Genomic DNA, 25,529 nt, shown 5'->3' with positions numbered 1-25,529 from the left:
ATCGAATGTATTGCCATCATTTTAGAGGCTGTAAACTGGAAGTATATACACTGTGACCAGCAGTTTCGATTCTGGGTATCTGCAAAAGAGATTAGCACATCTGCTAAAGGAGATAAGAACATAGATGAATTGTAAACAAATTAAATGTTCATTAAAAAGGAAAAGGATAAGTAAAGTGTGGTACATTCTTATATGAAGAAACAATCCACCACAAGAAGGATTTAGCAGAAATAACAAGCTGCAGGATCAGGCCCCTACAGAGATAAGAGGTATAGGAATGATGAAATAAAAAAATATAAAGTAAAGCTACTGTGTTTAAAGAATAAAAGGTGGAATTTAAAGTATGACTGCGAAATAAAAGCCTGCCAAAATTCCCAGCTAGATTTCTTTAAAGAAAGAATCTAATAGAATTTCCAGAAATCAAAACAGTATATAGCAATTGAAAGAAAAGCAACTTATTACAGAGTAAAAGTTGTAATTAATTAAATGGAAGAGAGAGCAGAGAAAATTTATTCAGAATGAAGATAAGAGAAAAAGAAGTGGAAAAAGCGAAGGTGAAATTTGAGCAAATCTAGATTACAGAGAGACAGTCCACTATGTCAAAAAGGGATCCAGAAGGAGATAATAAAAGGCAGAAAGCTGGTATGTGATATAACAGCTGCTTTTCTGCCCTAGAATTTCTAGAATTTGTTAAAGATACAAATCTTCAGATCAGAAAGGTTCACATATCTCAAGCAGGGTAATTTTTAAAAAGTCATACCTAGACTGTAGTAAAACCGAAGAAACCAGAAGACAAAGGAAAGAATTTTAAAACCAACCAGAAGAAAACAAGACTGATTACTTAAAATTTGACTCTTAACATCGCAACAGTAGAAGCTGAAAGGAAACGGCAATGGTATTTTTCATGTGCTGAGAAAGAACATTCAACCCATAAATGTAAATTTAGAAAGAGTACCATTCAATAACTGAGATGGAAGACTTCCCTGGACCCCTTTGTGGGACTTGTCCTGGGTGATGGCTCATTTTGTTCGGTCACTGCACTCAAACCCCTTGAAGGAGGTGGAGCATGCTGGTGAAGGGGAGCACGCGGGGGCCCGGGCGGGGGGCTAGTGCTTTTGGGCTCTGGCCCTACTGTAGTATCTAGGGGTGTGTTACAATTAATACTCTTTTAGCAGTTGCCATCAGTGGAGGGCTAAGTGTTAACCAGCTCAGTGGAGAATCAAGGTGACAGCCTTTTACACCCTGCCCTCTTGGTACCCAGGTCCTTGTCTGGTGTCCAGGAAAAATCAGGTAATACGGACTTGAAGGATGGTCAATGTGGACGTTTTATTGAGTGATGGAGGTGGCTCTCAGGGGAATGGGGAGCTGGAAAGGGGGTGGAGTGTGAAGATATTTTTCCCCTGGAGTTCAGTAGTCCCTGGCCAGACTCGTCTCACATCGTCCCTAGCTGAACTCCTCTTGCCGTTCAAATGCTGCTTCTCTTCTTTCCTTCTCTGCTGCACTGCTCTGCTGCTCTGCCTCTCTGCTTCTCTGCCACTCTTCTGCTCCTGGAGCTTGGGGTTTGGGGTTCTTATGGATAGGAGGATGGGGGTGCAGTGGGCCAGAGTGGTCTTGGAGAAGGCAACATTCAGACACTGTATTGATTTGTTTTCATGCTGCTGATAAAGACATACCTGAGACTGGGAAGAAAAGGAGGTTTAATTGGACTTACAGTTCCACATGGGTGGGGAGGCCTCAGAATCATGGTGGGAGGCAAAAGGCACTTTTTACATGGTGGGGGCAAGAGAAAATGAGGAAGATGCAAAATGGAAACCCCTGATAAAACCTTCAGATCTCATGAGACTTATTCACTACCATGAGAACAGTATGGGGGAAACCACCCCCATGATTCAGATTATCTCCAACCAAGTCCCTCCCACAACACCTGGGAATTACGGGAGTACAATTCAAGATGAGATTTGGGTGGGGACACAGAGCCAAACTGTATCATGTGCGAAAACCGGAATGTCCGTTCTCATTTAGGACCACAGGTTCAGGTCCTGCCTTCTGTCCATATCATAATGACACTGGAATAAAGGTATTGTCAGACAGCAAATACTGCGAGTGTTCATTACCAGCAAATTCTCCCTAAAGGAACTTTTACCCTTTGCAGGAGAGAAAAGTTCACAGATCTGGCATACTAAAAGGAAATGTCAACAAATAAAATGGCACGTTTCTGAGTAAACTGAACAAACATTTGTTGTATAATAATAATAAATATATCTAGTTTGGAGGGTTAAAATCAAGCTAGAATTAAATCCTGGAGAACAACATAATCATTGTAAGTAGTCTTAACTCACTTAATAAAAGACATTATCAAACATCAATTAAACTGCTTTATATGAGATATAGCTGAAATACGACGTGAAAGGAGGATTCAACATACGTGGGTGGAAAAATCTACATCAAGTATAAATCAACTAAAGATGGCCATTGGAACCATACTCATACTTTACAAAATAGATTTTAAAGCAAAAATATTAAAAGATAAAAAGAGGGTACTATTTTGGAAAAAAAGTTTCGATACATAAAGCTTTAAAATATATAAAGCAAAATCTACATAACTTCAAGGAAAAATAGATGTATCCACTATTACATTCTTAGGGAAAAAATCTAGATTAAATTATTTTTTAAAAACTAAGAAGGATTTAAGATTTAAACAGCTCCATTAACAGGTTTTATTCTAGTGGACATATATAGCACCATGTACTCCAAAACTGAAGAATAAATATCCTTTGCAAATTTTGTAAATATTTTGCAAAAATTGATGACAGAAAAGGCTATAATCTGAATAAATAATAAAATGCCAGTATTATACATCATTGTTGTCTGATTGAAATAGTTATAGACAGAACCAATACACTGCCATTTTTGAGTTATAAAAATGGAAATAAATTTATATATATTAGAAATAAATTACAAAAATGGTGTTATTCTGTATATTCAGATATTTAAAAGGCATATTTCAAATGATCATGGTGGAACTGGCCCCCATAGAACTGATGTTTATGATTTATTCTGAATAAACCTAGGAATTGACCCTCCCAGTCTTACAACTGTTACATTTGTCTTATCTGAGTTCCTTTCTCAGGAAGCCAAGTTTCAGGCCTGCCAGATGGTATCAAGGAACTGAAACTTACTGATCATCAAATATGGACAATGAGATGGCCAGACCCTTTACTTGTCTTTTTTGCCTAACTGATTACCTGCTTACTGTTAGCCAATTCTTCTTCCTTACCCCTCCATAGCTGATCTCCCATTTCTTCACCTGCAGCACCTAAGTAAAGCCTTCTTCTCTGCCAGTATTCATTGCCTCAGTGATTGGCTTTCTCTACAGTGAGCAGCAGGACCTAAATGAAACCTCTAGAGTTTCAGTAACAATGGATCAAGGGAAAAATAAATACGTAAATTAGAAAATATTTAATTTTGAAAAATAATAAAAATTATACTTGTCAAAGCATATGTAGGATTAAAGTATTATCTTAATAATTTTTTTTCTAAAGAAGGAATGAGGGTGGAAAATAGAGGCTAAGAAACCAAATTGAGAAAAAAACTAAAATAAAAAATGTTATAGAAATATTTTCTAACTTAAGGAAGAAAAAAAAAAAAAACCAAAAGTAAAATAATAAAAAGAAAAATGTTAATACCATAAAAGAAATTAACAAATAGAAAACAAATATATCCTTGAAAGGATGAACAAAGATAAAACCAATTCTTTAAAAATAGAATGAAAATAACTTCTGATGAGACTAATCAATAGAAAAGACAAAACTAGAAATGAAAAAATCATATGTAAAGAAACAGCAGTTATTTAAAAACATGACAAAGATAATAAATTTGCTAGTCCCACATTGGTTAGTAGAGAAGCTGCTAAATTCATATCATATAGTCCACTTTGCTCTTTTAAATCTGCTCTGATGAACTTTTTACAAGATAATCTTCCCCTGGAGTAGTAAAGGTAAACTCCCTGTAAATGTAATAGGGTAACCAGGCACATGAAATCATAGGATCCAGTTTTTTTTTCTTTTGTTTTTTTTTTTTTTTTTAAATATTATTCTCTTTCTTTTAAATATTTATCTTTTTTGTTGATGCTATTAGGCAAATGATGCTGCCTGTAAACCTATAACTTTGGTTATATGATAGATAATTAGGTTATTAGTTTTCTTTTCAAATGAGAACAGATGTTTATTTTTCTTTCATTTATCCATAGAATATCTGACATTCTTTAATTTTCTTTGACTGCTTTGGATTGTCCTACTCAACTTCTATTTTATATACTTCTTGTTGGAGAACTTAGAAAGCTGAAAATGACCTTTCCCAAATTCTCTTGCAACTAGGTTTCTTGAGAATTAGTTTCCACCATTTAGATACAGTTACTGCTGACCAGCAAATGGACACATGTTTGCTTGCCTCCATGTGATCTGTCTCTAGCTTTCAGGCGTAAAGAAGCAGTGGTGGCAGTGGTGATGGTTCTTGCTCCTACTTCCTAAACCCTAGGGTTGAGTTTCAAGTTTTATTTTATTTTATTTTTATTCTGGGTGTGAGAAGCATTGGTGGCTGATAGGCATTTTTGGTTTCAGTTTCTGTATGGTGACGACTTCAGGGCATTGGCTCCACATTGTTCTAGTATTCATTCTAAGAGTTCCAATCTAGAATCTGGTTCTTACGATATTTAGGTATGTGATTCCCTGATTAAATTGCTTCCTGCTTTAAAACATAATGTCTTGTTTCTTGTCCTAAACCTTGACCAAGACAGACACAGATCCTGTGGATATTTTTTTCTTTATACCATAGAGAATAATATTGAGGCAGGAGATCTTCTATTGTGCTTCTTAGCCACAGATTTGACAATAGAATCAATGTCAACCTAAGTAGTGTTGATTTGTTCTTCTCACATACATCCTTAGGTATTACAAAGATGGATAATCATTCAAGGTCTACAAACCAACATTGATTTAAATTTGAGAAACCTCCTTGTCAAGATAAGTCCTGCTACACCACGTTTTGTAACATAATTTTCCTCTAGCTTTCTCCTAGTCAGACATTTAGTATAGGTAAAAGCCACTGCCTGAGAAAAACAAAGGATGGTGCCAATCTGTATCCCTGTGGTTAACCAGATATAATACTAGGAAAATTTTTCATTAAAATTTCTCAGTGATAAACTGATTAATGTTTTTAATATCAACAGATCCAATTAAGCTATAGTTATTCATGTTCATGTGTGATGTGATTGCTAATTTGGTAAATTAAATTATAACTCCAATGAGTTATCCATTCATTAATAAGAAGCATGTTTTACCTTAAGCAATGCTTGGACACATCAACAGACCCTTGACCTAAGTCATGTGCTGCTTCTGGGAAGAACTGATGGGTGACAGGTGACCATTTTTCAAAATCTATATCTGCCATTTAGTTTTGCCTCAATAATGTCAGAATCTTCATTTTTAGACAAGTTTTGTAGAAAACAATCCCAGAGGATTTGGACAGTCATGTCCTAGGGCATAGCACTTGCTGTCAACTATTCTCCCTGCATAGAAGATACATTGTGCTACTTCTATTTTTTAATGTTAAATTTAAGAGAAATGGAATAGGAATTGAGTTTTACTACCGTATCTAAAATTTTCCAATTTAATATATTACAAATTTAATTCTGTTTCATAGAAAACATCTATTAATAGCTTCCCGCTCCAAAAATGAATTTGTTTATGTAGATCTACTTTGCTGATTGTAGTATTGACCTTGAATTAGTGACCAATATATGGTGCTATTTATCCCATGGCTGTAATACATGGGTCTAAGAATCAAGGGATGTGAATTAACATAAAGAATTGAATTATCTAATCAGGCTCAGAGATATTACCCAGTAACCTGCTTTACTAATAAATTCAAGGGTACAAACAATCAAAAGGTACAGATGAAGCAGGAGAAGTCTGTGTCATTCTTTAGGAAGCCATGACTCGTTAATTCATAAGTTGGCATACCATAAGCAACTCTAAACCAAAGACAAGGAAATCCTTTAAAAAGTATCCATAAAGATTTTCTTTCAATTTAATGTCATTAGTTTATTTACCAAGATAATGAGATATCAACTTGTAAGTTGATGATCACAATTGTCTGTCTTCTTTCTTTCCCCTGGGTATTTCCCCTCATCTTTGCAATTGACAGAGAAATTGATCACATGGCAACTTTAGCTCCTTTTTTTCCCCAGGGTGGAATGAGAGTGGCTTCCTTCACTATTATCCTTAATCTATCTGCAGAACTTTTGCTTCTCTTCTCTGTAACTTTGAGCATTGCTGATTCAAAGGTCTTAGTTCCCAAGGGAAAAAAAAAAAAAATGCTTCCACCAGTCGATGAACAATGGTCCCGTTAAAATGGAAGTTGAGACTTTCACCTGACTGTTTTAGTGAGTTACAATATTGGATGAAGTGATGGGTCCAAGTTATCAAGGGGAAACAATATTGTGGCTACACAATGGGCCAGGGAGCACTACCTATGAACCCAAGGGAGTCCTCTGGGGTGCCATATGTATTAATAAATATTAATGGAAAATTAAAATAATCCAAAATTTGCGAGACCACTGAGGTTTCAGACGCTTTAGGGTCTTAAATGACCAAGTAAAGAATTTCAACCCACTAAGGTGCTGGCCAGCTACAAAGGGAATACAGAATGGTTTGTGAAAGAAGGAGGTTATAAATATCAACAGTATTCGTGGCAAGCTACAGAATTAAGACTACTACAGCTGTACGTATTTCCTTCTGTGATTATCATATGTGTATACATATGAACTAATTTTTTCTCCCTTCTTTCATCTTCTAATTTTACATAAAGATTGTCGTTGATGATTAATTTTACAATTATGTTTTTAAGTTTCTTAACACTCAGATGAAATGTTGACAGAATTAGAGGAGAATTGACATTACCCAGATATTGACACTGAAACCGTCTATTAGAAATGAACAGAATGACAGTTGGGACACTGTGTCTCCTTTTCAGGGGAGAATATTTAAAACTGAAATTAATTTGTGTGAAGGATAGTTATATCTTATAAAGCATAAAGCTATTGTTGTTATGTGTGTGTTATATGTGTAAAGGTGCACAGTAGCCAGAAAGATAGACTGCCATTAGCTATTGTCTCTCAGCTCCAAATTCACCCTTCTGTATTCTGCTTTGTGATGCTGGGGCTGGAACTTGGCAAAATATATTGCTGTCAAGAGTGCTTATCAGCGCTCTGCCTGTTAGGTTCCGCCAATGGAGGTCAATAAAGGGAGACTAGAAAATCCTGCGGAACTATGTTATTTGAGTTGGCATTTTACAAAGTGCTTTATTTAGGCATCTGATTTAAAATGGCTATCTAGGAATTCTCCCAACTCTTACTCTAAGTCCCTGCGAAACCAATGAAAAGATGAAAACTCATCACTGAAAGTATGGATAGCATTACCCTATTGTCAGATTCTGGGAGTTCTTAAAAATTAATTTCAAGACTGGTGATAGTTGTCAATTCATGTCCTTGGCCCACTTTTTGATGGGACTGTTTGTTTTTTTCTTACTGATTTGTTTGAGTTTGTTGTAGATTCTGGATATTAGTCCTTTGTCAGATGTATAGATTGTGAAGATTTTCTCCCACTTTGTGAGTTGTCTGATTACTCTGCTGACTGTTCCTTTTGTCGTGCAAAAGCTCTTCAGTTTAATTAGGTCCCAGCTATTTATCTTTGTATTGCATTTGATTTTGGGTTCTTGTTCATAAAATCCTTGCCTAAGCCAATGTCTAGAAGGGTTTTTCCAATGTTATCTTCTAAAATTTTTATAGTTTCAGATCTTATGTTTAAGTCCTTAATCCATCTTGAGTTGATTTTTGTATAAGGTGAGAGATGAGGATCCAGTTTCATTCTCCTACATGTGGCTAGCCAATTATCCCAGCACCGTTTGTTGAATAGGGTGTCCTTTCCCCATGTAATGTTTTTGCTTGCTATGTTGAAGATCAGTTGGCCATAAGTATTTGCATTTATTTTTAGATTCTCTATTCTGTCCATTGATCTGTGTGCCTATTTTTGTACCAGTACCATGCTGTTTTGGTGACCATGGCCTTATAGTATAGTTTGAAGTCAGGTAGTGTAATGTCTCCAGATTTTTTTTTTTTTTTTGCTTAGTCTTGCTATGGCTATGTGGGCTCTTTTTTGGTTCCATACAAGTTTTAGAATTGTTTTTTCTAGTTCTGTGAAGACTGCTGTGAAGAATGATGGCAGTATTTTGATGGGAATTGCATTGAATTTATAGATTGCTTTCGGCAGTATGGTCATTTTCACAATATTGATTGTACTCATCCATGAGCATGGGATGTATTTCCATTTGTTTGTGTCATCTATGATTTCTTTCAGCAGTGTTTTGTAGTTTTCCTTGTAGAGGTTTTTTGATGTCTAAAATATACCTTGGTTAGGTATATTCCTAAGTATTTTATTTTATTTTTTTGCAGCTATTGTAAAAGGGGTTGAGTTCTTAATTTAATTCTCCACTTGGAAACTGTTGGGTATGGGTTGAAAAATTATCTATTGGGTACTACACTCACTACCCAGGTGCAATATATCCATGTAACAAACTTGCATATGTGTCCTCTATATCTAAAATAAAAGTTGAAATTAAAAAAAAATGACTGATGATAGAGAAATAAAGGACAATCAGTGACACAGTCATATTCCATGTCCAGAGAAGAAGACCCAACCTCAGTGAAATGTGAAATGAAGACACCCTTGATTCCTTTTCCTCATGACCCCTAGTACTAAGTGCTGTTGTTAAGAAGTTTTATGTTATTCTGATCCATGATACATTATAAATCACCTGATTTTTTTCTCTCTGAAAGCATTTGAACTTTTTATTTATATGTGATGCTTTGAAATTTACAACAATTTGCATCGATGTCTTGATTTTTATGATTCAATTTACAACTCACAGGCTTGGCACTTATCTAAAGACTCCCATGGAACTTCAGATCTAGAATATTGTTTTCTATAATTTCTTTGAAAATGTCTTCCCTCTGTTTTCTCACTCTATATTCTTACTATTTGGGTGTCAAACTCTTCTAAGTTGGTGCTATTCCCTGGATTGTAATATTTGAATCTGCAGTCATTTTTTGTTTATTTTAATTTAATCTTTTTATTTATAGTGTCCAGTATCTTTAATGTTTGGTATTTTCACTTTTTTTTTTTTTTTTAATGGAGTCTCACTCTGTCACCCAGGCTGGAGTGCAGTGGCACAATCTCAGCTTACTGCAACTTCTGCTTCCCAGATTCAAGCTATTCTCCTGCCTCAGCCTCCCGAGCTAGCTGGGACTACAGGTGCCCGCCACCATGCCCGGCTAATTTTTGTATTTTTAGTAGAGATGAGTTTCACCATATTGGCCAGGCTGGTCTCGAACTCTTGACCTTGTGATCTGCCCGCCTTGGCCTCCCAAAGTGCTGGGATTACAGGAGTGAGCCACTACACCCAGCTGCGTGTACATTTTTAATTAAAAATATTATTTTTAGAGATTTTGTCTGATGTCTGTCTTCTACTGACTTCCCCAGAAGTGAAAACATCTCAAATTTCAGAATGTGGGCATATACTAAGGCAAAAATGCATGATCCTACTGCTAGACCAGTTTAAAGATAAACACGTTGTTGTTGTTGTTGTTGTTTTTGTCATTTCTTTCTTTTATTTGGCTAACGGGGTAAATACTTGCCTGCCAGGCATTCTGTACACTGAAGTGGAAAGTTCTATTGTTTAGTATTTATTATCCAAGTATTCCAATTTTTCATACCCACCTTTTTTTTCACACCAGTGATGTAAAGTATTAAAGTTTTTCAGGGTCTAGCCAGTCATTAATTTCCTTTGCACACATTGTAGGGGATGGATTCTTATACTGTATATCAATCACTACTTCTCTGTGTGTTCTCTATCTTGCAGAAAATTGAAATTACCGTATCTATCATTTTCCCCATGCCAAATGTCATTATTGTAGTTCACATACCCATAATGTCTCTTCTTTGATTCATAAAAGCCATGGTTACATAACTTTCAGGTTCTTCTCAATTCAGTTAAAACTTGCTTTCGCCATCAGGGTTTTCTACCTAAATAACAAATATAATTATGTCATTACAGTGTTTAAAAACTTCTCTAATTTCACCATTGATTATGGAATTAAATGTAAACCTGTATTTTAGCCTACAGTATCTGTAAAAATCTGTCCCCAACATAATATTTGTGTATGCTTTTAATAATTAGCTTAACTTATTTGACAGTATTTTATTCTATCTTTTCTAGACAATGTGTCTATTAGAAAAGGGGCAGGTTTTATTTACCTGTGCATCTCAGTGCCAACAAAAGTTTGCCACAAAATTTTTTTATTAATTAATTCCAAACACTTTTTGAGAATTCCCACAATATCAATTATTTGTCTAGATTCTAGATATGCAGTTTTGAAGAAGACATATAGAATTACTGTTTTGATAAAAATCTGTTGGACACATTAAATATATGTGTAAAACTTTCCAGCCTGTCTCCTTCCCAGCTATGTCCTGCAGCTGAATTTTTCAGCATTGTCATAAAATAGCAAGAACATTTAGAATTCTGGGTCTTGTAAATTCATTTCTGTGGTGTAAGACTTAAAATTAATACTCAAAATTATGTGCTACCTTGATATCTGGTAAAATCAGCAGGGCTTGAATGTCCTAGCCGCAAGTTCCCCTCTACATTCTGCCTCCACAGATAAGGACCCCTAGATAACCAACCCTAGCTATCAAAGGATCAGGCATAGTTCTGGTTCATCTCTGTATTGTGGGTTTCATTTTCCTGACAACTATGAAATTATTCAAATAAGGCAATCACATTGTCCTACAGGAAACAGAGGAGTACCCCACCCTCTTGATGCCATAAAGCCCATCTTTCATGACCCCTGGTTGCTCACTCTGTTCCTATGCACAATCCCTGTGTGGTACAGTGTCCCCTTCCACCTAGATGTGAGTATATGTGACTAATAACTGCTGTTGATCTAATTTGTCCAGTGTTGGGAATATATATACAATTGTTCCTACAACCATAGGGCAAGAAAACCTCTTTTGCCAATGGGATGAATAGGCAGCTATTGAAATAATTCCTCTGCTTGTAAATCTTTACATTTCTTTGACTTATCTAGCCAAAAGTGTCTTCTTTCATAAAGGTTTTTCAACTTATCAGGAAGATTTACTCCATTTTCTTTACTATTTCTAATTTTTATTAATCTATTTATAGTATGACATATGCTTTTAATTTATGCATATTATTTTCTCTCATATATGGTGAGCATCTCAAAGAAAATAATTCTCTTTTTACTCCTAGTAACTAGTAATATGCAGAATACTAAGATTTGCTCAGAATTATTGGTTAGAAAAAGTAATATATCCAAATATATGTTGTTCTTTTTAGCTGGGGCTGAGCAACCATTTAGAACCATTGCACTGAGAGAGTCTTCCGTGGTACCTATTATTTAGCAAAACTAAGTAATCTAAGATTAAAAGTTATGGCCAAGAAAATTCAGTTTGATTCCTCAAATAGTTTTTGTATATAAAGAAAATAAGCATGAACTAATATGACTGAATTGGAATGTTTCCTATAAAATTGTATACCATTTGAAGATTTCATTTTTATAATAGTATATTGAGATAACTAAATGTACAAGACAATAGAAAAAGACTGGGAAAGAACATGTTCTAAAATGTGTCTCAAGGAAGTGAATAGTTCCTGAGAGGTCTGGTATATTCAGGCAATATAATTATATGGAAATTGCTGGAAAACCATTTGAAATCAAAAGAGTGGCAATCTCTGTTCCATTTGGATTGCTTCATTAAGTGGAAATAATAGAAAGCCATAGGAGCTTTCCATCATCATTTCTGAACAGTTGATTGAATTCCTAATAAATAATGGAAGGCAGAATACACAAAGTGGCACATTGTTAAATTATTGTACTAAATGTTTTGAGAGAAAGTCTGGGAAATAGTGTTCTGAAAAATTTCTATATAAATCAGTAAATAACCTAATTTGCCAAAGGAGGGAGTAAACTACCTCTGTAGTGTAATGTTTATTTGAGCAATGAGTTGCCTATATTCTTTTATGTGTGAGAGAGAAGAAAAATGGAATGGAAGTACAGGTAAATAGAGAAAACGAAGAAAGAATGAGTGATTAGTAGAAGGAGCATGTTCCTATGATTTTCAGTAAAACAATTGCAACATACTTTAGTGTGCATAATTCTAGATAATGACAAGAAAAAAAGCATAGCCTTTTGACATTTTACACAAGAATTATCCTTAGTAAAAAAAAAAAAAAATGTTAAGAATGCTATTACATAGTGACATATCCATCCAGAACCCTAATGTATTAGACTTTTCAATATCTAATTGCATCAAATAGATGCTACTATGAAATAAACCATCTCAAAACTTAGCAGCTTAAAACCATTTATTTAGCTTATGATTTTACTGGATGTCAATTTACGCTCGGCTCAGATGGACAATTTTTCTTCTTGGATGAGCTCCTTCATACATGTTTAGTCAAGATGTGATCAGCAGCTTTGGTGATCTTGGCTGGGCTTCCTCATATGTCAGAGGCCTTTTATAGGACAACTAGATAGACTCTGCCCTGGTTCACGCAATCTCTTATCATCCAGGAGACTATCCCAGGTTTGTTCACATGGTGGCTGGACAGAGTGTCAAGAGAAAAGGAAGCATGCAAGGCCTCTGGAGGTCTGGTCTTTGAACTGCTACACTATTATTTTTACTGTATTGTATTTGCCACCACAGAATCATTTCAGATTCAAGGGCTGGAGATTTATGGACTACTTCGTAAGAGAAGCTATGATGTCACATGGCAAAAGGTACTGATATAGAGAAGAACAGAGTATGGTAATTGTAGCAATTTAGCACATACATCTACAGAAAAAATGGAGAGTACTGAGAACAAAGTCCTAGAAAATGATGACAGACATAAAATATTTTAAAATCAGAAGTTCTTTCAGAATATTGTTTTAAAATTTGATAAGTATTTATTTTAGGTTTTTATTTCCATTGACTATTTCTCAAAAGCATTGATGAATGTAATAGGAAAACAATGGATCTTGCACAACATAAATGTAAGCTAATCTACAAAGGAATATAAACTCAGTTGCCATTACTAGTTATACAAGTTTGTGGTCTTCCATTGATTCTATTCTAGCTAAAAATAAGTTTTTCAGCTATTCTTGTGTAATTTATTATAGGTCAATAAATTTGAATGGAAAGCATTACTGATAAATTTGATATTTCATTAATATTATTTAAAAATATGTAATAATTTAAAAGATCTAGGCTGGGCACCGTGGCTCACGCCTGTAACACCAGCACTGTGGGAGGCCCAGGTGGGTAGATCACGAGGTCAGGAGATCGAGACCATCCTGGCTAACATGGTGAAACCTGTCTCTACTAAAAATACAAAAAATTAGCTGGGTGTGGTGGCAGGCGCCTGTAGTCCCAGCTACTTGGCAGGCAGAGGCAGGGAATGGCGTGAACCTGGGAGGTGGAGCTTGCAGTGAGCTGAGATGGCACCACTGCACTTCAGCCTGGGTGACAGAGCAAGACTCCATCTCAAAAAAAGAAAAAAAAGATCTAACTATTAACAATTTAAAAGGCCATGATTGATTGCAGTTTTTAGCTATATTTGTTATTAGAGAAAAAATTAATAGAATCTCTCTGTAATTGATAAGGAGTATTTTTTTTTTAATTTCCTGTACCATAGCTAAAAATGTGACTCCTACAAAAACGTGAAACCTCCTTCATATAACTATAGAAGTTCCCACTACAGAGTGAGTGATCAGAATCAACCGGTGTTCTAAAATATGAGTTAGTAAAATTATCTGTAATATTTCTTAGAACAGCATTTTCAGCTTCCTTCACATAAAGATTGATTATATAGAAACAGAAAACTGAGGCACCCAAATAAAACATTTCCTAATTTATTTATTATTAGCTAGCTCAGAAAGCAAGGAATCCAAATTTTTATCCAATTCAGATAACTCATATTCAAAGAATATTACCATGAGTATTTATATTAATAATCCATTTTTATATACTGGAAGCCAAACAAAACAGTGCTGAAATGAGTTGACATGAGATTTCAGATTTTAAAAAAGAGGGAGACATCTACCTGAATTGCTGATTGATGAGAATACCAGTAAAGACACTAGTGTTATTATTTAAGTAAAATAGTGACTAAACTCTTCACCCAAAACACAGAGGAGATGAAACAAGGTAATTGCTTTTCTACAAGCTAAATTATAGAGCATACCAGTGCTAAAAATTATGTTTGACTTCCTATGGGAACGGAATAGCGGCAATTATCCTAAATATGTACACACCAACACAGGAGCTCCCAGATTCATGAAGCAAGTTCTTCAAGACCTACAAAGAGACTTAGATTCCCCACAATAATAGTGGTACGTTTCAACACCTCACTGACAGTATTAGGCAGATCATTAAGGCAGCATATTAACAAAGATATTCAGGACCTCAAATCAACACTTGACCAAATATATATAGGAGGGGAGTTTATTTAGTACTAACTTACAAAATTACAAGGTCCCACAATAAGCTGTCTGCAAGCTGACAAGGAGAGCGAGTCAGTCTGAGTCCCAAAACTAAAGAACTTGGAGTCCGATGTTTAGGGCAGGAAGCATCCAGCACGGGAAAGTACTCTTTCCTATTCAAGAGGTTTTTTCTGTTCACTTTGTTCAGTATTTCTTTTGTCTTGCAGAAGGTTTTTGGTTTAACTGAGTCTTATTTGGCTATTTTTGTTTTTGATACCCGTGCTTTCGATCTTAGTCATAAATTCTTTGCCAAAATCAATGTGATACCTCCAGCTTTGTTCTTTTTGCCTAGGATTGCTTTGGCTATTTGGATTCCTTTTGGTTCCATATGAATTTTAGGATTACTTTTTCGGTCAAGAATGGTTCTGGTATTTTGATAGGGATTGCTTTGATTTGTGGATTGCTTTGGGCAATATGATTATTTTACTGACATTAATTCTCCTGATACATGAGCATGGAATATTTTCTTCCATTTGTTTGTGTCAGTTTCAATTTCTTGTATCAATGTTTTGTAATTTTCCTTGTAGAGATCTGTAACACCCTTAGTGGAATTTATTTCTAGCTGTTTTTTTTTTCTTTTACTTATTGTAAGTGGGATTGCTTTCTTGAGGTCTTTCTTGGCTAGATCATTGTTGATATATAGAAATGCTACTGATTTTTGTATGTTGATCTTGTATCCTGCAACTTTCCTGAATTCATTGATCACATATAGGAGTTTTTTGGTGGAGTCCTTTGTTTTTTCTAGATATAAGATATGTGATCTTATATGATATCATAAAAAAAGAAAAACAATTTGACTTCTTTTCAAATTTGTTTGCCTTTGTGAACACCAAAACTCTGAGACAGATTTCAGTTCATTTAGACAGTTTATTTTGCTGGGGTTGAGGATGCATGCCAGTGACACAGCCTCAGGAGGTCCTAATGGCATGTGCCCAAGGTAGTCAGAGCACAGTTTGGTTTTATACATTCTAGGGAGACATCAATAAATGCAAAATGAACATTGGTTAGGTCTGGAAAGGTGGGACAGCTCAAAGCAAAGGTGGGAAGACTGAAAGTGGGGCAGGGGGTGGCGGTTTCCCAGGTCAGAGACAGATAAGAGACAAATGGTTGCATTATTTTGAGTTTCTGATTGGCCTCTCCAAAGGAGGCAATCAGATATGCATTTATCTCAGTGAGCAGAGGGGTGACTGAATAGAATGGGAGGCAGGTTGGCTCCAAGCAGTTCCCAGCTTGACTTTTCCCTTTAGCTTAGTGATTTGGGGGCCCCAAGATTTATTTTCCTTTCACACCTTCTATTTCTTTCTCTTGTCTAATGGCTCTGGCTAGGACTTCCAGTACTATGTTGAATAAATGGGGTGAAAGGGGGCATTCTTGTCTTGTTCCGGTTCTTAGAGAAAAGGCTTTCAACTTTTCCCCATTCATTATGGTGTTAGCTGTGGGTTTGTCATATATGACTGTTACTATCTTGAGGTATGGTACCTTCTATGCCTAGTTTGTTGAGTTTTTATCATGAAGGGATGCTAATTTTATCAAATGCTTTTTCTACATCTACTGAGATGATCATATGGTTTTTGTTCTTAATTCTGTTGATGTATGAGACTTATCAATTTGTGTATGTGGAGCCATCCTTGCATCCCTAGAATAAAACCCATTTGATCATGGTGTATTATCTTTTTGATGTGCCATTGGATTCAGTTTGCTAGCATTTTGCTGAGGATTTTCATATCTGCATTAATCAGGGATATTGGCTTGTAGTCTTTGTCATTGTACCATTGTATGGTTTTAGTATCAGGGTTACGATGGCCTCCTAAAATAAGTTAGGGAGAATTCTCTCCTTTTTAAATTATTTTTTGATGCGGTTTTAGGAGGGTTGCCATTAGCTCTTCTTTATATATTTGGTAGAATTTGGTTGTGAATCCAACTGGGCCTGGGCTTGTCTTTTTTGGGAGATTTTTATCACTGATTCAATTTTGCTACTTGTTATTGATCTAGTCAGGTGTTCTATTTCTTCTGAATTCAATCTTTGCAGGTGGTATGTTTCTGTAAACTTATCCATTTTCTCTAGATTTTTCAGTTTGTCAGCATATAGTTGTTCCTAATAGTCTCTGATCTTTCATAATTCTGTGGTATCAGTTGTAATGTCCCCTTTTTCATTTCTGATTTTGTTTATTTGGGTCTTCTCTCTTTTTCTTAGTCCACCTAGAGATTTATCAATTTTGTTTATCTTTTTGAGAAACCAATTTTTCATTCCATTAATGTTTTATATTGATTTTTTTTTTGAGACGGAGTTTTGCTCTTGTTGCCCAGGTTAGAGCACAATCCTGTGATCTCGGCTCACTGCAACCTCTGCCTCCCAGGTTCAAACGATTCTCCTGCCTCAGCCTCCCGAGTAGCTGGGTTTACAGGCATGCACCACAAGGCCTGGCTAATTTTTGTATTTTTAGTAGAGAGGGGGTTTCACTATGTTGTTCAGGTTGGTCTCAAACTCCTGACCTCAGGTGATCCACCCACCTCGGCCTCCCGAAGTGTTATATTTAACATATATTTCTAAGTGTTGTTAGAATTAACAACAATTAGAAAATAATTAGTTTTTTTTCTACTTTTTTAATGTAAGCATTTATTGCTATAAACTTCTCTCTTAGCAATGCTTTTGCTGTATCCCATAGATTTTGTTACATTGTGTCTTCATTTCCATTTGTTTCAAGAAATTTTTTATTTCTGTCTTAATTTCTTCATTGACTCAGTGGTCATTCAGGTGCATGTTATTTAATTTCTGTGTATTTGCATAGCTTGCAAAGTTCCTCTTGGTATTGATTCCATTATTGTCAGAGAAGATGCTGGATACTATTTCAATTTTAAAAAATTTTTTGAGAGAAATTTTTGTACCTCCAGGTGGCTTGCTTGGATGTTGGTAGTTGAAGCAGTGGACTTGGTGGGTGGGTGAGGTAGGTCCCTGGGCAGCCTGTGTGTCATGGGCAATGGCAGTAGCAGTGACAAGACAATTCCTTGGGTCCTGAGCAGCATGTTTCGATATTGGCAGTAGCTGTGGTGGGTTGGGTGTGCTGGTCTCCAGGCTCGGAATTGCTGCTTGCAGGTAGGTGCCAGCTGAGGTGGTAGTAGCTGGGAGTTTAGACCCAACTTCAGGCACCCAGAAGGAATGCTCAAGTGCCCAAGGTGGTAGCTTGGGTTGGATTATCCAAGACCCTGGATTATGTGCTCTGTCTCAGAGGGAAATGTGAAGTCAGTCTTGACTGACTTGTGTTCAGGCTTCTCAATGGTGAGAGCACACACTGACCATGATGTGTGGGACAGAGTTGATTCTCAGGCTCCAGGCAGAGAGCTAGGGCGATGGGCAGTAGGAGCAGCACTGAGGCCATACCATTGGAGTGGGTGGGGCTTGCCTCAGTGTCCATAGCCTCGGCTGGTAGTAGGGGAATACATATCCCTCTCTTGCCCAAGTTCTGGTGGGGTTGTCCCTAACTCCCCACTATAGGAACACTCTTCCAGCTTGCAACTAAGTCGCAGCAGCAACTTGTGCCCCACTTGTGTTCCAGTTTCAGTCCTGCCAATGCTCGCTTCCTAGCACTGGCAGCTGTAGCCCATGTCCCACTTGATTCTCAGCTTCTGCTGAGAAAGTCTGTTCACAGCTCATCCTGCATCCCAGCAGTGACAGCCTGTGTTATTCCAATGCCTCTGTCCCTGGGACAACAGCCATAGAACATGAGTTTCCCTAATGCTGGGCTCTAGGACAGAGGCTGTGACTGAAAATGGCTCCTTGCTGTAGCTGCTTGGGTCTCAGAAAGGGTGTGGGACCCAGCAGGGGAGCTTCTGTCCTGGAGAAGTGCCATATCATGGTCTCCTGGTAGCTCCCTATATTAGTTTCAGAGCTTGGGAGGGTGGAGGGGCTGTCCTGTGGTCACGATTATACAATTCCACAGTGGGGATGTGGAATGCTGCAAGTCTTATCCCAAGGTTGGGAAGTCACTCTGGCTCCCAACTGATCCTGGCCAAGCAGCCTGCCCTTTTTTCTTCTCCTTCCCTGCTTTTGGTGTTTCTCTGTCAGTTTTCTGTTAAATTCCAGTGTTCTCTCTTGGATAATTATTCAAAGTGTAACTGTCTGTACACTATTTTGGTTCTTCTAAGTGGAGCAGGTGAGCATAAAATACTTCTAGACTGCCATCTTGAAGCTGAGATTCTAATTTTTTAAGGTCATAAAGTTTATTTAGGCCCTATGTAATTTTAGCATTAAAGTAATAAGTAGCAATCTTTTAAAAGGCAAAGGGCATTTGCTATTTTTATAACTACATTGCAGCATTCTTATAATATTTTATGTAATATTTTCAATAGCTAAATTTTGATAGGATTTATTATGCCAGTTTAGTTAAGTTCTTAGAGACTTTTACCTATACACAGTAATTATGCAAATGAATATTGCTTTGAGAATTGACCACTAACATTGATCACATGCAGTAATCAGTCATACAATGTGTACAGAATAATTTGTCCTTCTGAGAGTTCCAGCTGACTTATCAAGGTACTTGCTATAATTTAATCCTTGTCAGCTGTATATATAACAGGGGCTGCTTTAAAGTAAGAAAGTTTTAAAAGTGCCACAGTTTTAATGTTCATCTTGTTACCTAAGCAAATGTTCTTGCTGGTATTCCAGTTGGTGTCTAGCTTTTTTCTACTTTAAGACAACGTTATTGAGGACTATGAGTAAGTGAAAATTAAGTTTATCATCCTCATGGTCTCAAATTTGTCCTTAGAGGGAGGTAATGACTGCCTTAGTCTATTCCTTCTCTTGGGGTGCTCAGGCTTGTCTGGCCAGGACATGGTCTGATGGGTTGGAGGGAGAAGTCCTCATCTAAGACTGTGGAAGATGACAAATAAATCACTTGGGTTCACTGGTCCCAAGTAACAAAATGAACCAGGACTAAATTAAGCCAAAAAGAAATTTCTTGTAAGACTGGAGAACCAGGCTTAATGGACTACATTTATTGGGTGCTTAATAGGTGAAAAGAGCTGTTCTCAGTACTTGAATTGTCTCATTCAATCTTTACTATAAGCCTAAGATGTGTGTTATTGTTCTTGTTTACAGCTAAAGAAACAGAGGTACAGAGAATTAAGTAAATTGTTCAAGGTTACACAGTGAATGCAGTACAGGCCCCAGGACAGGAACCAGACTGCCCTGGGTGACTGTGCATAACTACAGTACTGTTCTGCCTGGGAGGAGCAGCTGGATCAAGTGCACACTAGCCATTTTTAAATCTGTGGAGCTCTCTGTCCAATATTCAAACCTCACAAAAGACATCTGTTGATGTGACTTGGGTCTTAGCTGATCAGTACAGGGGACTTTGAACGGATTCCTATAATAATATGCACAATGAGAGATGAACAGTTTCCCAAAAGGAAATGGCAATGCTGTTAGGAAGGTGAATGGATGATGCATGTTTTAGTTCTTTTAGTCTGCAAGAACAAAATATAATAAATTAGATAGCCTTATAAACAACAGAAATATATTTGGAGACTGGGAAATTCAAAATGAAGGCAGATTTGATGTCTGGTTAAAGTCTATTTTCTGATTTATTTATGGTGCATTCTTATGCTGTCCTCACATAGTGGAAGAAGTGACTGAGCTCCTTTGGACGTCTTTTATAACGTACTAATTTCATTCATCAGGGCTCTTTGCCCTTGTGCGGTAATCACCTCCCGGAAGTCCTATCACCTAATACCGTCACCTTAGGGGGTTAGGATTTCAACATATGAATTTTGAGAGAATAAAAATATTCAGGCCATAACACTGGGTAATCCTCTAGAAATCAAATCCCTTCTACACTAGAGGACTAATTAAACTCAAAATCAAGTCTTATCTCTTGCAATAAGGATGAGTCAAGAAGGTTATCAGCACCAAGGAACTAAGAGAGGAGAAAGAAAGATTTTTTTTGTTGTTGTTCTAAGGAAGGTGTAAACAAGCATGAGAAGAAGAGGATAAAGAGTTTCCTAAAACATCAGACTGTAGCCTACTTTTATGATACATGCTTAGTTTATAAGCTACCAAAAAAATTGAGGGGAACTGAACCCACACTGTAAATTAGAATGGTATAGAGTTTACTCCCTATTTAATTTAAATACATAGCCAACTATAAACCATATACAAGAGTATTCAAGTAGTGATTAATTTACATTTTTCTCTAGTTAAGAAAGTGCTGAAACCCTTAACAAGGCATATCCTCTTCCTCCCTAGTTTAAGTGCTGTGTTGCCGACATGGTCATACTTGCTTATATCCTGTACCATCTTTTCTTTACAGAGGCTGAAATAATAATGGATGCTACTCAGATACATCTACAAAAAAATGGTCGTTCAACTCTTGGAGTTCAGCACTGGGCAGATCAGGTAAATGTTCCTTCTTCTCTTAACGAGGCTTCATGATGTTTGGGGTGTACCATGCTATTCATTAACAAAGGCTCAGAGAAAGCTTTTGAAATGGTGTGTGATCTAGCTGCTGTATCTGTTAATTCTTTCAATTCAATATCTTAAAGCTTCCAAGGGGAACTTCAATGCAAAAATGAGAAAAGAGATGAGAATAGACAAGCTGAGAAAGGCCAAAAGGGGGCAGAGAATACAGGGGACACTGGATAGAAATTTTTCATTAAATTCTCATCTGATGAATGATTGGTTCTCTCTAAAAGAGAAATTTGCTTATAAGGTGTACTTGTAATCAGTTCTTTATATTTAACCAAAATGTTTGATAAATTTTGTTTATAATTTTATACGTTGTAAAATTATAGGTTATCTTATACGAAATTCTTTTTTGCTTATTTTTGTCCTAATTTTAAGAATCCTAAGGGTAATTTTTGTTTTAAAATATTATAGGAGGGTCATTTATTATATTAATTCTAATGTAACAATTGTGCTATTTGCTATAATGTTTATACATTTGAATAGCTAATAGTTAGATTTTCTAAATTAAAAGAAAAATGTCATATGATTTTCTGATTTTGGGTGTACTTTACTAAAAATATATAAAGTTACTTGTTTTTTTTATTACTATTATGCTTTAAGTTCTAGGGTACATGTACATAACGTGCAGGTTTGTTACATATGTATACTTGTGCCATGTTGGTGTGCTGCACCCATCAACTCGTCAGCACCCATCAACTCGTCATTTACATCAGGTATAACTCCCAATGCAATCCCTCCATCTTCCCCCCTCCCCATAATAGGCCCTGGTGTGTGATGTTCCCCTTCCTGAGTCCAAGTGATCTCATTGTTCAGTTCCCACTTATGAGTGAGAACATGCAGTGTCTGGTTTTCTGTTCTTGCGATAGTTTGCTGAGAATGATGGTTTCCAGCTGCATCCATGTCTCTACAAAGGACACTAACTCATCCTTTTTTTGTGGTTGCATAGTATTCCATGGTGTCTATGTGCCACATTTTCTTAATCCAGTCTGTCACTGATGGACATTTGGGTTGATTCCAAGTCTTTGCTATTGTGAATAGTGCTGCAATTTGTTAGCTTTGGCATAGACCCACTAACTTTTGTTGTACTTGATGGAAGTTCCTTTGTAACAGGTAAAAAGGAAAGCAGGTTGTGAGTGAATGCCATGATTTCTCTGCAGTGCAATTCACTTGTTTAAATAAATTACTTTTTAAAGTGTTTTTGTTTATGTGGACCTTGTTTGAGACAGAATATAGAATGGCTTACTTGGCTATGACTCAATTTAAATTCAGTCTGCTATATAGCAAACAGCTCTGATTTTTCAATATTTCTAAATTAATTTATGGAGACACTAAGTTTATATTTGCGCATGGTAATCATAAAATTTTGACAAAATAGTCTAACATTTTAATATCTATTGTGGGTAGTATTAGGTCTTTCATCCAGTTGAAAAAAACAAGACAAATCACAAAGATAAACAAGGAAGATGGGCAACAGCTGGGATTGTGTGTGGAGGGCAAAACACGAAGGGTCAGCAAAGCCGTGGGCTGATACAGGAGGAGATGCAGAATTGATTCTTAATGTCCTATCTCGAAATGATTTTTGAAAATAAAATGAAACAAATTATGATGCTACCTTAGAATTCTTAGAAGAATAGGAAAATTATCTTTCTCATTTAGTAATGAGTGAATGAATGAGCTACTACCATACTTTCCCCTTCTCAAACTTGAATAAAAGTTACAACTTCTATCTACACTTACTGTCATTTTACTTTATCTTCACTTTTCCCCTGAAATTGCTCCTGTCAAGGTCAGTAATTAGCTTCTTTTCATGAATAAATCCATCTAGATATTTAGCTTCGGCCTATTAGCTTCTGTATTACATTTGCTTCTATTGGTTTCTGTGTGTTTTTAAAACCACTTACTTAAAAAATAAAAATTTGTATTTTTTGTTTAAAAATATTTCATACAAAAAAAGTCATATATACTAAAGGCATCATAGTAAAAACAATAATAATAATGGTCCTGGTCACCATACAGCAGTACCCTTCTCCACAGCTCTCCAGATGCAAACAGCTTCTGCCCTTTTAGATGTTTACAATTACTATTGTAATTGTAAGTAGTTTTCTTATTCTACAACCTAAAAACTTAACTTTAGACTTTAATTTTTTGTTCCGTATTTTAGTTTATACCTTGTCTTCCTCTAACCATCTCATCACAATATAATTATACATAAAAGTTGGATAGCATATTTAGTAGCTTCACTGTTACGATAATTTAAATAGCTTATTTCTATTCCAAATAGTGTCTATAATTTTGTTTTTTCTTATATGAACTTATTAATAATGCCTCATTTTTTATTTTCTAATAGTTATTAGAATAACTATTTGAAGTATAATTTTTGTAAAATATTTTCCAATGTGGTTTTCTATATGGACAAGTTTGCTAAATAATTTATCAGTTCAATCACTTTTTTACTGGAGACATCTTCCTGGAACTCTCTGATCTCTTCTTCTATTCAGACCCACCAACTCTTTTGGCAGTGATATAGCATTTGTCTTGGAAATTCTTGCCTTTCTGCCCCTTTGTTAGTCTTTCTTATTCTTGGTGTACTCTTTTCTTGGTGGCACATGCTTTTCTAGTAGTTTCTTGAAAACAAATAGGCCCATGGCAAGCAAATATATAAAGATATACCTATTGAAAAATGTTTTTATTTTATATATTCCCTTTGCTAGTTAGTTTAAATAAGGGAAGAAATCCATACTGAATCTCATTTTCGCTCAGAATTTTGAAAGCATGGCTTCATTGTCTTCTGGCTTCTAGTATTGGCATCTTTTATTTTTTCTATGTGACTTTAGTCCTCTCTTGGGAAGATTCGAAGCCTTCCTTTTTGTTATTTTATTTTGAAATTTTATGAGAATGTGTCTCAATATAGTTATTTAGTGTAGGTTTAATTTTTTCCTTTCCAATTATTTGGGTAATTGGGTAGGCATTTTCTTATCACTTAGAGGTTCCCAAGTTGTGGAAAATGTAATTTTCTTATTTTTTCAGTGATTCCCTTTATTTGCATATCGATTATCTTATTCTCAAATTTCTATTGGTTTAATATTTTATTTTCTGGATTGATGCTATACGTTTTCCCCCTATTTTTATCTTTATTTTTCTCTTACGTTTTGGAGGATTTCCTCTCGTATATTCCAAATCCTCCATTGAATCACCTTTTTAGTTATTAGTTATCAGAGTTTTTGAATAGATCTTTATTTTTCTCTTAATGTCCACATGTCTTAGCAGTGCACCTGCGACACTTTGAGATTTGATCCCAGCCTTATTTCCTGTCACATATCTTCAAGCACACAATTATCTGTGTGTATAGAAACTTAAGTCAGTCTCCTGAACATGCCATGATGTCTCATAACTTTGTGACTTTGTGTATGAGGACCTAGCTTTTGGAAACACTCTTGGGCTGTCTTGTGGTTGAGCCTTACCTTGTATCTTTCTCACATTATATTTCTCTCTTTGTGTTTGTCATTGACTATTTTAATACTCTTTGTGCTTGTTGTTTTTTGCCTTCTCCATTAGATTATGAGTTTCTTATGGACAGAAACTGAGCTCCATTTGTCACTGTATCCAACGTGGCTTGCTAGTTTTTATCACATAATAGATGGTCAATAAATATGTATAATATTGTTTACTGATTCCATAAGACACATGCACAAATTAAACCCATGCCATTAAAGTTTTACTTCATATACAGTCAGCTCTTTTGTAAATCAAATAGTATGGTTTATCACTTTCCAGGAATTAATAATATATCATTTAGAAAATAATAAACACAGAGTAAAAATAATTTGTGAGACAGTAACCATTTAATATAATTTGTGAAAAAATAAACACTGAATAATATTTTGTTATTTATAGGACCTCTATGGGTCGTAACAGATGACTGCTGAAAGAGTAGTTCATCTGCAATCTCACCTCTTATATTAAACTAGATAAACCTACTCTATTATTAATATTGAAAAAATTTAACTGATAGATACACTACTATATTTGAATAACCTAATTTTTTTCCTTTGCTTGATATCTAGATCCTATATTGGATAACATAAGTATAAATGAAAGAAAAAGGGAGGCTGTAAAAATTAAGATTATAATGTGGGACACACAAAAGAGCTGTTTTGATCCATGATATATTTTAAAAAGATTAATATCATTTTTCAGAGACAAAGTGCGACAGAGCTACTCTAAAATATGATTTTGAATTTGAATTTCTCTGAGTTATTTTGTTAAAGCTTGTAATTTTTTTTTTTTTTTTTTTTTTTGAGATGGAGTCTCCCTGTCACCCAGGCTGGAGTGCGATGGTACGATCTCGGCTCACTACAAGCTCCGCCTCCCGGGTTTGCGCCATTCTCCTGTCTCAGCCTCCCGAGT

General features: G+C 35.8%; 1 long non-coding RNA gene across 1 annotated transcript in view; it reads right to left on the bottom strand.

Moving 5' to 3' along the window:
* Window positions 1–9,787: 9,787 nt before the first annotated feature.
* Window positions 9,788–25,529, bottom strand: part of LOC111547432 — a 51,458-nt gene continuing 35,716 nt past the window's right edge. Inside the window, exon 3 of the long non-coding RNA XR_002733133.1 lies at window positions 9,788–10,139. This is a non-coding gene — a long non-coding RNA (uncharacterized LOC111547432). The remainder of the gene's footprint in view (window positions 10,140–25,529) is intronic.

The sequence above is a fragment of the Piliocolobus tephrosceles genome, chromosome 5 (assembly GCF_002776525.5).
Source record: "Piliocolobus tephrosceles isolate RC106 chromosome 5, ASM277652v3, whole genome shotgun sequence".
Lineage (NCBI taxonomy): Eukaryota > Metazoa > Chordata > Mammalia > Primates > Cercopithecidae > Piliocolobus > Piliocolobus tephrosceles.
This window is presented reverse-complemented; position numbering and strand designations above follow the sequence as displayed.